The 12,801-nt window shown below is 40.1% G+C and overlaps 1 long non-coding RNA gene across 2 annotated transcripts; it reads left to right on the top strand.

Moving 5' to 3' along the window:
- Window positions 1-10,202: 10,202 nt before the first annotated feature.
- LOC147567044 (uncharacterized) lies at window positions 10,203-12,555 on the top strand. 2 transcript variants are annotated; one of them, XR_015237531.1, is made up of 4 exons: window positions 10,203-10,316; window positions 11,224-11,319; window positions 11,454-11,500; window positions 11,848-12,555. It is a non-coding gene; the product is annotated as an uncharacterized LOC147567044 (long non-coding RNA). The 2 variants fall into 2 exon arrangements; XR_015237530.1 differs by having other exon boundaries at window positions 10,203-10,333.
- The last annotated feature ends 246 nt before the right edge of the window (window positions 12,556-12,801 follow it).

The following is a 12,801-nucleotide window of genomic DNA, read 5'->3' as shown; positions in this document are numbered from 1 at the left end:
CGGGACAGCTTGGAATGAAGGGACATGGCCGGATTTTGATGATTTTTGGCCGGAAACCTAGCTTTCTTGATCGGATTTTTCATGGTTTTCCGGCAACTTTCTTGATTCAAAACCTTAGGGCTTTTATTCCCCATGTCTTGATCTATCTTCCCATGTAGTTTGATTTGATTTTGGGTAAGAAATCTCTAGAGAGAGAAAGCTTGATGAAGCTTTAATGGAGTTTGGGTAAAAAATGGAGAAGATGATGGTGGTCGCTATGGGGAAATCTGATTTTTGCTCGGGGACACCCAAAGTTCACTATTAAAGGGAAATCCAGAAAATTGCTACGGGGAGATCGACTACACTTAGAGACTCAATTTTCTCGACGAACCTAGCCTCAAACCACATCGAAAAAGGGGGATTTCTCATCATCTTCTTTTCATTTATTACTTATTCACCATGTTAGCTAAATCAAGTGTGTCGATTATATGAGATGAAATGTGATGAATTTGTGATTATGTTTAATATGATTTGATGTTTTGATTATGAATTGATGTTCATTTGATATGACTCGGGATTAACCGAATTAGGCGTTTGTTTGACTAGGTATGATCTCCGGATATACGTAGTACTTATAGACATCACCTTAGGAGTCGAACATCGCTTGTATTTGACACATTAAATCGGACAATGCATAGTTGTAGATTTATCATTATGGATTCCCGAATTTCGATACATGAACTCTCGTATTCGGATACTCTTGAAGCATGATTTGAATGTGATGATTGACTTATTATTTGTTTACATGTGAGTTTAATTGTCTTCGTCTAGTTTTATAAACTAGAAGCCTCGATCGTAATCGTCTATTGACACGAACTTTGATAATGCGTACGTCGTTTGATAATCGATGCTTAGTGACGTTTGATCGATTATACTTAGTTTGACGTATTATGCTTATTAGTGTCATACTTGTTCATTCTCAATTCATTAGATGGTGTGTGTAAGTTTGATAGTCGATGCTTAGTGACGTTTGATCGGTTATGCTTAGTTAGACACATGATGCTTAGGATTGTCAATGTGGGTGAAGTTAATTACACTTTCATGTGAATAGATACATAGTATTTATCATTGTCGATCTTGTGGATCGAAGTAACCGTCTCAATTAACTTTTACCCGAATCAACTCTTTCCGTCTCCCGACTCTTGTTCCTCCGACTCTTCTCTCGAATCTCTCTCGCCCGTTTTACTTTGATTGTTTAGTAGTTTTATTTGTTTTCTTTATTTCTTATTAACCAATCTTTAAACCCCCCATTTATCTTTGTTCATTTTCTTTTTAGCCTAAGTTAGTATTTGACATCTAAACCGAGGGATAAGACCCTTCGTTATCCAAACTACCAACCTATCCTTGGATCGACTCCGGTTTTACCGGTTACTACTTGATACCTCCGCTTGGGTGTGCAACCTTTTCGGGTGCATCACTACTTTGCCTTTCGACTTAAATATCTGCAGGATTTCCTCTCTGCCCTTTGTAAGCGGGGTTATGTGATGAAATCGGGTCTTGATCTTCTACTCCGGCCTCGTTCTCCGAGGGGCTTTGTGTCCTCTCGTTCTTTCCTCCTGAGTAACTCTCCTTCGTATGGGATGTTGGCCACTTCCTTCATTCTTCGATAATCGTTCTCCTTTCTTATATTGTTGGACCTTTTCTATCAGCTTCCCGAGCATGCCTTGCCATCGGCTAGAGATTTCTTTTATGATGTCATCTTGTCAGAGACTCCTCTTCGAGGCGACGAACGTAACTTTTGGTTCCAATTGGGTAACTGCATCATGAGGTTTCGAAACCTTTGCCAGTAGGTGGCAAGGGGTTCGTTTCTTCTTTGGACTATATTAAACACTTCGTCGGTCTCTCTTTTGATTGTGGTGCTTCCTCGGAAAGCGTCGCAGAAGACTTGGGCGAGCTGCTCGAAGGATTTGATCGAACCTGGTGCCAATGCTTGGTACCATGCCTGAGCTGGTCCTTTTAGTATGGTGGCGAAAACCACACGCCATACATTTTGGTTAGTGGTACAAAGGTTCATCACTGAGGTGTAATTATTGAAGAATACTCCTGGATCCTCCAAACCGTGATAGTGGTCGAGTGTCGGGCATTTGAAGTTCCTGGGTTATTCTGGCTCCAATATCTCTCTACTTAGAGGGGGCTGGTGTATCACTGCTCTTCCCCACTGCTTTTCTTTCTCTCTCTCAGTCAGCTCCCCTACTTAGTGTATGAGTACTTTACAGACTATCGGATCGTCGATGCATCCTTCGCCGATCCCCTTGTTTTTGGGGACGTATGGGCGGCTCTGGTCCAGTACTCCGTATTCGTCTAAAATGTTCTCTAAGTGCATCTCGTCGCCAGGCTGTAATTCCAGAGCTCTGGTCGAGAATGCATTACTGAGCGAGAAAAGTCTTCGGGCGTGCATCTTGATTGCTTTCTTTCTTTCCTCCGGTGCTGTGCTTTTCTTGATTGTTTCGGCCTTACGGAGGCTTTCTTGTAATCGCTTTACCTCTTTGTTCCCTCGTCCGCAGTCGGCCTTAAGCTGTTCAATTGTGGCCATGAGCTCGGCCGCGCTGGGTATCTGGTTCTAGGATCCGCGTGGAGTGTGCCCCTCTAAAGACATGTTTTCCTGAGGGTCTTGAAGAAACAGTTAGTTCTGAAAAGTTAATGAAAAGAGTTCGGGTTACCAGACTGATGATTTTGCTGGAGAGATCCCCTCCTTCTAGCGCCAAATGCTGATGTCACAAAATGGCCTTCCGTTATATCAGCATGAAACAAGGAGTTGATGCATGACAACCTCCGTTAAGTTGAATGTTCTGTTAAGCCAGGTTAGATCCTATCAATCGAATCTGCTTCCAGCTTTGTATCTCTGCTTCTCATGCTCTCTGCTCCTGCTTCTTGCTCCTCGCTCCTGCTCCTGCTTACCGCTCCTGTTCGTCTGTTCCCTAGGGGGAAACCTGCAAAGGGTTCGAAAACTGCTCAGACGGTCAAGCCAGTCAGGTGCTCTTTGCAGTAAAAGAATGAATATTGATTGCTCCTTTTAGGGGCGAGTTATGGAACTCAGAGTTAACAATGATCTTCTAGGGTTTTGAGATCGTGTCCTTTGAAGGACGATTTGGGGGTCTTTTATAGGCTTAAGAGGCGGCGGTGATTGCTGTGGAGGGAAGTTTTCCCTTTGTGTTTATCTCACATCCAGGATAGATGAAATTTCCTAAATTCAAGGATCTTTCGTAGATATTCTGCCGACGTGATAGATATTTGGAGAGAAGTTTCCTTCCTTGGATGCATGAAGTGCACACTTGCTTAAACACTTAGAGATCTGTAGCCGAATGAGATCTCTACGGAGATTCTGGGATTAAGTCGGTAGATTGCTTGGTGCGCTTTGCCTTCTCAGTTCTAGGCGTAAGACATCGATCGAAGCTACGAAGACCTCCCCCTCATTCCGTTAGAAATCCCATGGCTGATTCGTTCATGCCAAGGGTGTTACAGGGCTGGTTTCCTCTAGCCGACCTCCCAGTTAAGAGAGTACGTGACGGAACATCAAGGGTTCAGCTGACCTGTTTGCCTTAAGTCGGGTAGTCCCAATGGACTTCAGGTCTGATCTTGACTCTTCAGACGTTAGTCAACTTCTAGACATTTTGTGCATCATCAGTAACTATAATGGTCTAGGGTTACTATATTTTTGTTGTAATTAGTTTCTAATCGTAGTATAAGTTTATTGTATCACTAATTGGTTCTAAGTTGATGATAACCTAGCAACAATTGATAGTTTAAAGCTGTTGTAGTTCTAACTATTCAAAACTAGGTTTAAAATTGAAGAGGGCTATGTAAACCCTAGGGAAGAAGAAACCTACTTGAGATGTAGCACCAAGAAGAAGAAACTAAACCCTTTAGCAAATCCCTTTCAAGCTCCTCCTTTTCCTTCTTCACTTTCTCTCTTTAAAATCTCACTTTCTCACTCTAGAATCCCCTTCCCAACCTTGTTCTTTACGGGTGAGAGAAAAAGAAATAAGGAGGCTACAGTTACTATTTATTAAAAGGGCAAAAAGGAAATCTGGGTCTATGCTATATGAACCCACTTATTTTTCTAATGGCATCCTCAGAAAGAAAACTGGGTACTACATGCAGTTAGGGCCAAATTAAGTCATTAGCTCTTCTTATTTAAAACAAAATCATTGAGATCTTCTCTTTAATTAATTACACTTTCATAAAAGGCTTGCCTGACATGTGCAGATAGGGCCAACTTAAGTCACTAACTCTTTCTTAGATTAGCATATAACAACTCTATAATATACAAATGGTCTGAATTAATTCCAAAAATATTTCTCTAGAAGTTTTGAATAAATCAGTTATTTTCTAGTTTATTTGTGGGACAAAACTTTCCTCATTGTATCAAAGTGTCAAAAGTATTTATGAATGCATCATAAATGACCAGGGAAGGATAGGGATGCGGCATGTCACATCCCACACATAGGCGCACCAAACAACAACTGCATCTTGGGTCGGACAACATCTAGGATAACCCAAATCAACAACATAGGCAACACCATGCACTTAGAAATATGCCATCTTGGACCGGGCTGCCTTGTACATAGTAGAAGGTCCCATTTTGCCTACTATTTGCTTAACCGAAGGTGTATTCTAGAGAAGGATGAAGATATTTTGAAGACATTGTAGAGTCTGGTGATTTGGCCAAGATCTATATTTGGAAGAGAACTGGAGCCCAAGACGAACCCAACGGCGAAAGTAGAAGTCAAATCGGAGTTCGGTTTGCAAAGTATATCATGACAAAGTGTTATTCAAATAAGGTCAACTTCGGGTTTTTTCAATGACAAGTGCCGGGCAATCCGCCGTCGTGGGAGAAATTTTTGATATATTTGTGGGTTGCACGGGGAGACATTCGGGATTTATCTTGAAGGATGATTAAGTGCTTTACACATCCATTCTTTAGCACTCCCCAATCTAATTCGACGGAATCTGCTGCACACATGTTGATCAACTCCCATTTGAAGGTCACCCTTGGTGAGACACGCACGAACTCGGTAGCCCCTACCATAGAGAATCGCGCACTCACCAGTCAGTAACGTGAATTTCTCTTGGAAATGTGAAACCGAATGGAACTACAATGATGATAGGGGGAATCCTGGGCATACTCGCCCTCACAGTGACAAGGTCAATTTGGTCATTTCAATGTTTTTGTCAGACTGAAAAGACCAAAATGACCTTGTCCTGTGAGGGGAAGTACACTTGGGAGCATGTCCAAGGGAGTCCTCCATTCATTTTCTATGGAAATAAGCAACTGGCTGACCAAGACCCATGCTCTTTAACGCCCCTTCCCTTCTTTCTCTCAGATCTTTCTATCTTCACTAATATACAGTAGAGAGAGAAAGGGATTTCTTCTTTTCAGTTTTAAAAACAGACATCAGTGGAGTGGTTTTTAGAGAATGAAGAACAAGAAGGAGATCTTAATAGAGAGAGAGAGGGTAAGATATCTTGAGAAAGCAAAGAGTGATTGAATGATAGGAAATAGAGCTGGAGATTTAGTGATTCTAACCTTATATAAAGATTACAGTTTAGAGAGAGACGAGGAGGGATTCGACTGGGATATTTTATCTAGAGAGAGTTGAGAGTCGGCCATTGCATATAAAACCGAGCTTCATCAACTGATCAGGGGCATCTTCTCTTTGAGGGAACATCATCCTCTTTAGAGCTCAACTAGAACATAAATATTAGAGAGAGAGTAGCTCGGTCAGGGAGTTTCTGTTGCATCTTTAACTCTTGGTGAGGAACTGAACAAGAACGAGAAACCATTATCATCTTCATCTTCTTCCTCTGTTTTCTTTTCTTTTTGTCAGAGAGAGAAAAAAAAACATAAAGAGAGAGATCTTTGTTGAGAGAGAAACTGAGAAAGGGAGAAACAAAGAGAGAGAGAGAGAGGGAAATTTGCTGAGAGAGAGAATTGTTTTCTATTTTCTCGATCTAATATAATCTTCTTCTTCAACTTGTTTAATGTTGCTGGATTGAAATTGGAACAAAACAGAGAGAGGAAAAAAAGTGTAAAAGAAGACCTCGTTAGGTTTAGGACTATTACTGGAAATTTATTTTCCCAGTTGCTGGAAAAGGGTTTTTCTTAGGATTGCGTTTGGCTGCAGCAGAGGGAAAATAACTTTCGGTGAGATTTTCAGTATTCCAAATCATGTGTGTTTACTTTCATTTGTATTTAAATCTCAATATTGGTTCTAACATGTGTAACTAACTTGTCATCTAGGGTTAGGATGAACCCTTTATTGTGTATGGATGAATGTCATTTTCACAATGAATATCTTTGATGTTCTTTGATAGTATAACTTTAATTTCTTCGCACTTATTTCATAGTATCTTATTCATTAATTATGCTTACATCTTTGATGTTACATGTTTAGACTTAGTGTCTTTAATGTCTTATGCTTAGGGTTTGATAAGTAATAGTTGGAGCATCTCTTGAATATTTGTTTTGAAATTAAAACATTAGTGGTAGGTTTTGATTCAAAAAGTAAATATTTTCCGAGGTTGGTACGATCGGTTGCCCATTCTTGAGTTATAAAAAAAGATTTAAGTTGTCAATGGCTAGGTCATTTTTTCATACATGTTAAGGTGGATTCCGATACTCTAGACTTTCTCCTAATAAGTTTCTCCATTAATTATCTGTTCGTAGTTTTTTCTAAGTTTGTTATTTTATCGTCTCATTACAAAACAAATTTCGAAGAAAATCGTGCTAGATCTAAGTTTAAGAATTTTGACTTAGTCTCCGTGGATTGACCTCGGTCTTACTGAGATACTACTTGACGCCCGTATAATTGCGGATGGAGACCTTTTAGATGTAACCTTTTAGGCCCATCACTCTTCCAAACACAACGTTTTATGGTTGCTTACAAAGGCTTTTGACCTTATCCGGTAAGAGTCAACATTGGGATTGGGTATTCTAGGACGTTTTCTTTATTTTGAATCTGAGAACGGTTCCTTTTCACTCAAGAAAGTTACTTTCGTTCAACTCCTTCTCAAGGATTGAACGAAGGTTAGAAAACTAATTTTCTAATATGCTATTAAAACTACAATAAAGAAAAAGCAAAGTTTAAAACTTCTTATCAAGCAAAAAAACTAGTTTGCCACATTATGCAATGAAAACCGTCCTTGGTTGGATAATGTGATTCCAAGACCCCATTTCTTCGTAGTTAAGCGGACTAGGGCCCTGCCCTTAATCCCACCGTCCAGGGTGAGTGAATCCTTCACTGATCATACTCTTATGAATCTTGTTGATGGATTGCATTAATGAATGTCAAAACAATTTACACGCGTAGACCTCTGGCATAGGTCTACCCGCATTGTCCCAAGGTAAATATGATACCCTGCGAAGGCAAACCCACCATCAATAGTCAAGGGATCAACGAGTGTCATAATATGGGTAGCCATTTTACTGAAAAATACTTTTAGGTGCTGATGTCAAAAAATGGCCTCCCGTTATATCAGCATGAAACATGGACTTGATGCATGACAGCGTCCATTATTATCGAATATTCTGTTATTTGATTTGGATTCCTTCTTTCTCCACCTCATTCCAGCTCCAGCCCTAGCTCCGTACTTCTGCTCCTACTCCTCCTTCTGTTCCTAGCTCCTGATTCCTAGGGGAAACCTGCAAAGGTTTCGCAAACCGCTCAGACGCTCACGACAGCCAGGTTGCTCTTTGTAGTAAAAGGATGAATATATATTGATCTTTTTGGGGGCGAGTTATGGGAACTCTGTGTAACTGGGGATCTTTTTGGTCGAGAGATCGTTTCCTGTGGAAGACGATGGGGGGGGGGGCTTTTTATAGGCGATGTTAGGCCGACTGTGATAATTGGCGTAGGTGAGGCGGTTGCCATTTAACCGTGAGAGAAGTTTTCTCTTATTCGTATCTATGGTTTCCCTTAGAGTCTATCTCGTATCTAAGATAGCAGGAAGTTCCTACTTTCAAGGATACTTTGTAGATATCCTGCCGAGGTGATAAATCTTCGAGGAAATACTTTCTCCTTTGAGACTCTTGAAGTCCAAACTTGCTTAAACACTTAAGATCTTTAACCGACTGGGATCTTTTAGGGAGATTCCGAGATTAAGTCTGTAAGTTGTTGGCTCGCTTTTGCTTCCCCTGTTTAGGGCGTGAGACATCGGCCTAGCTTACGAGGACCCCCCTCATTCCTTTGGAAATTCAAGGGTTGATCTGTTGGTGTTGGGGGCGAAACATAGCTGATACCTCTTAGCTTGTCCTTGTCGACCTCCCAGTTAGGGTTGTAGGTGATGGAGCGTTGAGGGCTTAGCTGTTCCAGTTTATACTTGATGTTCTTTCAAAAGATATTCTTCCGACAATAGTGGCGGCGAAAGGTGGAGCTTCTAATGATGGGAGTGGCGACCCGGGGTGCCAGTTCTGGGTCTAGCTCGCGAGATTGCAGTGGGTTAGATGCCATTCTAGGCTCCGCAATTGGTCTAAGGGTTCTTCCTTTCGGCAAAGGTCTCTCCTTCTCTCTTCAAAACGGTGGTGATCCTAGAGGGTGATTGGCAACCGGCCTTCCGTAGGGTGAGCCTCAGAATGAGGGGATTCTTCTTTCGATCACGGGGTTGGTGCTGCTGGTACACCTTCTAGCCGTTCTTGTCCATCGATTCCCTTCTCCCTTTGCTCTTTGTGGACGGTAGAAAATCACACAATTAATAGATCGTCGATTGGTGGGCCACCGACAACTTGAGCTTTAGACCTCGAGACAGACGAAGTTCCGGTTCGACCTGTAGACAGACAAAAACGAGTAAAACCGTGAAGTCTTGGGGACACCGGGATGGTGTCTTGCCAAGGGCACTCCGACGGTCAAGTCAGCAAACTATAAAAGATAAATATTAATTGACTGAATGCTGAGAGTGTCACCGTGTTGTATCGTCGGAGGGTGGCAAGACTCGTAGAGTGGCCGGAGCTTCGACTCTATGAGATAGTTGGTCGGATTGATCTCCTAGAGCAGGTCGAGAGGTCGTCTCGATCAGAGATCCTGGATAATGGAGAAGTGGGATGTAACAGGGACTTTAGAAGGACTTCGAGAGTGATGGAGCTTGAAGATATAATATCGTCGTCTAGAGTGATCCCCTAGAAGATTACCCTTCAAGTCTTCTGGAATTCGAAGGTCGATTATCGTCGTCTAGAGCACTGATCAGAAAATAGTAAAGGAGAGAGAGAGAAGAGTATTCAGTAGTTTTCTAGTCGGTCTTCGATGACTTTGGAGTCCGAGTCTCCTTCTATTTATAGGCGACTGATGGACTCGTGGAGTCTATAAAATCCGAGATAATTGGGGTCGAGGTGACCCCAAACCCTAAGGGAAACTCATTCTTGACCGTCGATCTGTCGCTTGGAGCAACTCAATCGTACGATTACGCCGCCTCGACTTTAAACCCTTTGTAGTCTGAGATCGCCTAACGGTACTTAAGGCGACGTGGGGTTGTAGAGCGACTTCGTCAAATGAGTACGTGGGGTTATCCCCCACTCTCTAAGTTAGTGATTTCCTCACTTAGAGAGTAGGTTGGTAGCGTCGAGGGAACGTCCAAGTCAAGTGTCGTACTGGAGTCATAGTTCAGTTAATTTCAACCGTTATTGTGTCACCCTAAAGATCCTGGTAGTTCGTCGGATAATTTGAGACCATTATTTAGCTACAAGAAATGTCAAAGCTTCATTTGTTAGTCTAAAATTAATCGATCAACTTTCTATACGAATGTTGGACATACCAAGACATCGTCGCTAAAGAAAAATTAGAGAAGAGTGATGTGAAGGAAAAAACCTTCAAACTGCCTATGGGCATTTTGGAGGGTAATGCCTCCAAATTGCCCGTAGGCAGTTTGGAGGATAATTCTTCCAAACCGCACATGGGCGGTTTGGAGGATAATCCTTCCAAACTGCCTAAGGCAGTTTAGGATTGATTCTCTCCAGAGGCAGCTCGCTTTTTTTTATTGTGTGTGTGTGTGTGTATAGTATAGTATATATATCTATATAATAAAAGAGGAGGGTATCTTTTTAGAATATACCCTCCTCACTTAGTGGCTAGGATTTATCCCCACAGATTTGTCTTGGACGGTTCAGATTTAATTTGGGAGATGCTTTTTTTTTCAACCTCACCCACCCCCAAACACATTCCCGCCCAAACGCACTCTCTCTCTAGCTCTCTGTCTTTCACTTTTTCCTCATCACGGTTTCTCCCTCCTCATCTTTCTCGCACAAAAGTTGGGGGTCTCGGCCTCTGCTTCTCTCATCTTCTTCGCGGGTAACGCTTCCTAGAAAGTATCTCTTTCTCTCTCCCTCTCTCTAGGGTTTTGATTTTGTTTTTAGATTTTCAATTAATATAGTACATCATCTAGGGTTTTGATTTTGTTTTTCAGTTTTCAAGTAATATAGTACATCATCTAGGGTTGTGATTTTGTTTTTCAGTTTTCAAGTAATATAGTACATCATCTAGGGTTGTGATTTTGTTTTAAGTCTCTATCTAGGGTTTTGATTTTGTTTGAGAAACTTTGAGTTTTGATTTTTATTTTCTTCCTCAAGTGTAGCAGTCCAGGTTTTGTTGATTTTGTTAGTAGCAATTAATTCCATAGTGTTCCATTTTGATTTTCATGTGATTTTTCATGTGTTATTTGAGTAGCTTTTAGATTGATAATAGTTGTAGTTTATTGCTTAAGAGTAGCTTCTAGATTGATAATAGTTGGCTAAGTCTCTGAAGTCTTACCTTCTGAGTTTGTATAAACTATAATAGTTGGCTAAGTCTCTGAAGTCTTACCTTCTGAGTTTGTATAAACTATAAACGAGGGTGTAGCCCATTTATTTGTTGGCTAACACCACTTCCAAACATAGATTTTCGAGGTACAATATGACAGCTTATTCGCTGGCTAACACCACTTCATTGTCTTGCAAGAAAAAAATAATTCTCATGGTTAAATTGATTTCCGAGAAGATTATATGAGAAAATAGTTGAACCTAAGAAAGTTGTATAATATATTGTTTGTTTTCAAATGGTTAAATTGATTTCCGAGAAGAACTTCATATTCCTCCTCATTATTTATATCTTTCTAAATGTTTAGCATCCCTAATTTAATTGCATTTTTGTTGCCTTATTGATGATGAACTTCACTAATTTGACTATGAATCTGATTATGAACATTTGGGTATTTCAACAGTTACTAAAGTAATATTTACAGCTCCAAGATCAGATGATTGATATGTTTTACCAAAAAGGAGTTGAGCATGGGCAAAGGAGAAGAAGTTTTTCTTATGTAAGTCCTTCTACTGATCTTGCTTTGTTTTTGTCTATCTGAGTGGTTATTAACATACTTCATGTTCATAGCACAATTAGGGTTTTGATGATAAATCATTTTTGCCAAATTTTTTTGCCTCTTTGACTCTACAGTTTTGGTGAATTCTTTGCATGTTAAGGTTCAGTTGCCACTTTCGCAGGTAAAAATTTTGTCATTCTATATAGTGACATCTTTGTGAAAAGAAAAAAAAAAATTTCGCTAATTGTTTAGAAGAAAAAAATACTTAGCTAAATGTTTAGAAGAAAAAAAATGCTTAATGGGCATCTCTGTGAGAAGATGAATCAATAAGGATATTAGTATCTCATCAATCCTCTCATAAGAAAAACTTCATATTCGTGAATTCTTTGTCTATTGAAGTTCGCTCCAACTTCGTCGTTTATTGCAATTGTCGCAGGTAAAACTTTGTCATTCTTGCCATATTAGATCTCTCAATCGACAAAACGCAATAATTCTCTCTCACGCAGGTATCTCTCTTTCTTGATGTAGGGTTTTCAAGGTAGCAGTTCCAGGTATCTCTCTTTGAGACTAAGTGTACCACATTGTTGGGCCAGAAGTTAGTCCAAACGAATCGAGTAAATATCCGAGGAGAAGACCCATGGCTTACTAGCCGATATCTTCAGTGCTGCCAATCGAGTAAATCTTCTCTACCTTTTTTTTTTTGGTCTTACCTATTCTCCGTCACTGAGGTTGATAATCTATATTATCACTAAAATCGTTGGAAATGAAGTACAAACAGAGGCCAACAAGAGCTCAAGTAAGTTCTATCTACGAGCTCAATCATTTATCATTTCCTATATATCTCAAGGTTTGTTCATTGTAGTTTGCTCATTGTAGTTTTGCCTTTTACTTTAATAATTTTTATTTTCTAATATAGCTTGCTGTCTTTCCCTCACATTTTCACATCGGTCTCTCCCTTTCTTATCTTCCTCGCATAGAAGTTGTTGTTCCACACTTTTCATTTTCAGAAGAAGTTTAAATGGCGAACGAGTATAACCCCGAGATAGACTTTTGTTTTGTTCCACTATCCACTTGCGCGGCTAGCTGACTTTCTTACTATTTGAAAGTCGGAACCAAGGTAACGAAGAACAGCCTGCTGCCCTTTTCATTAAATGTGGGCAGGTAATACGTGTGTCGTTAGGTAATTAGGAAGTAATTTTGGTAACGAAGCCTTATTTTGTAAAAAACAAATTTAAATTCTGGCTACATTGAACTCTGTTAAACGTCATCCTTTGATAGAAAATAAACATAAACGTTTTCAATTTATCAATCTGTGTCGATCTTAGTTTGATTTGTTATGTCTTTGTTTTTTGTTACTTTTCTTTTCGCGTTTCTTCATCGATTTCCATTCTTTTTTTCAAGTAGATTTGTTATTTTCAATTGTGATTATATTCTTTTCATCATACCTGTAATTCCATTACTTTGATGGATGCTTGCATCAGT

This window comes from Eschscholzia californica, unplaced genomic scaffold, assembly GCF_041429995.1.
Source record: "Eschscholzia californica isolate CP2 unplaced genomic scaffold, dmEscCali1.0.p SCAF_1, whole genome shotgun sequence".
NCBI lineage: Eukaryota > Viridiplantae > Streptophyta > Magnoliopsida > Ranunculales > Papaveraceae > Eschscholzia > Eschscholzia californica.
The sequence above is the reverse complement of the archived record's forward strand: the minus strand, read 5'-3'. Positions and strand labels throughout refer to the sequence as shown.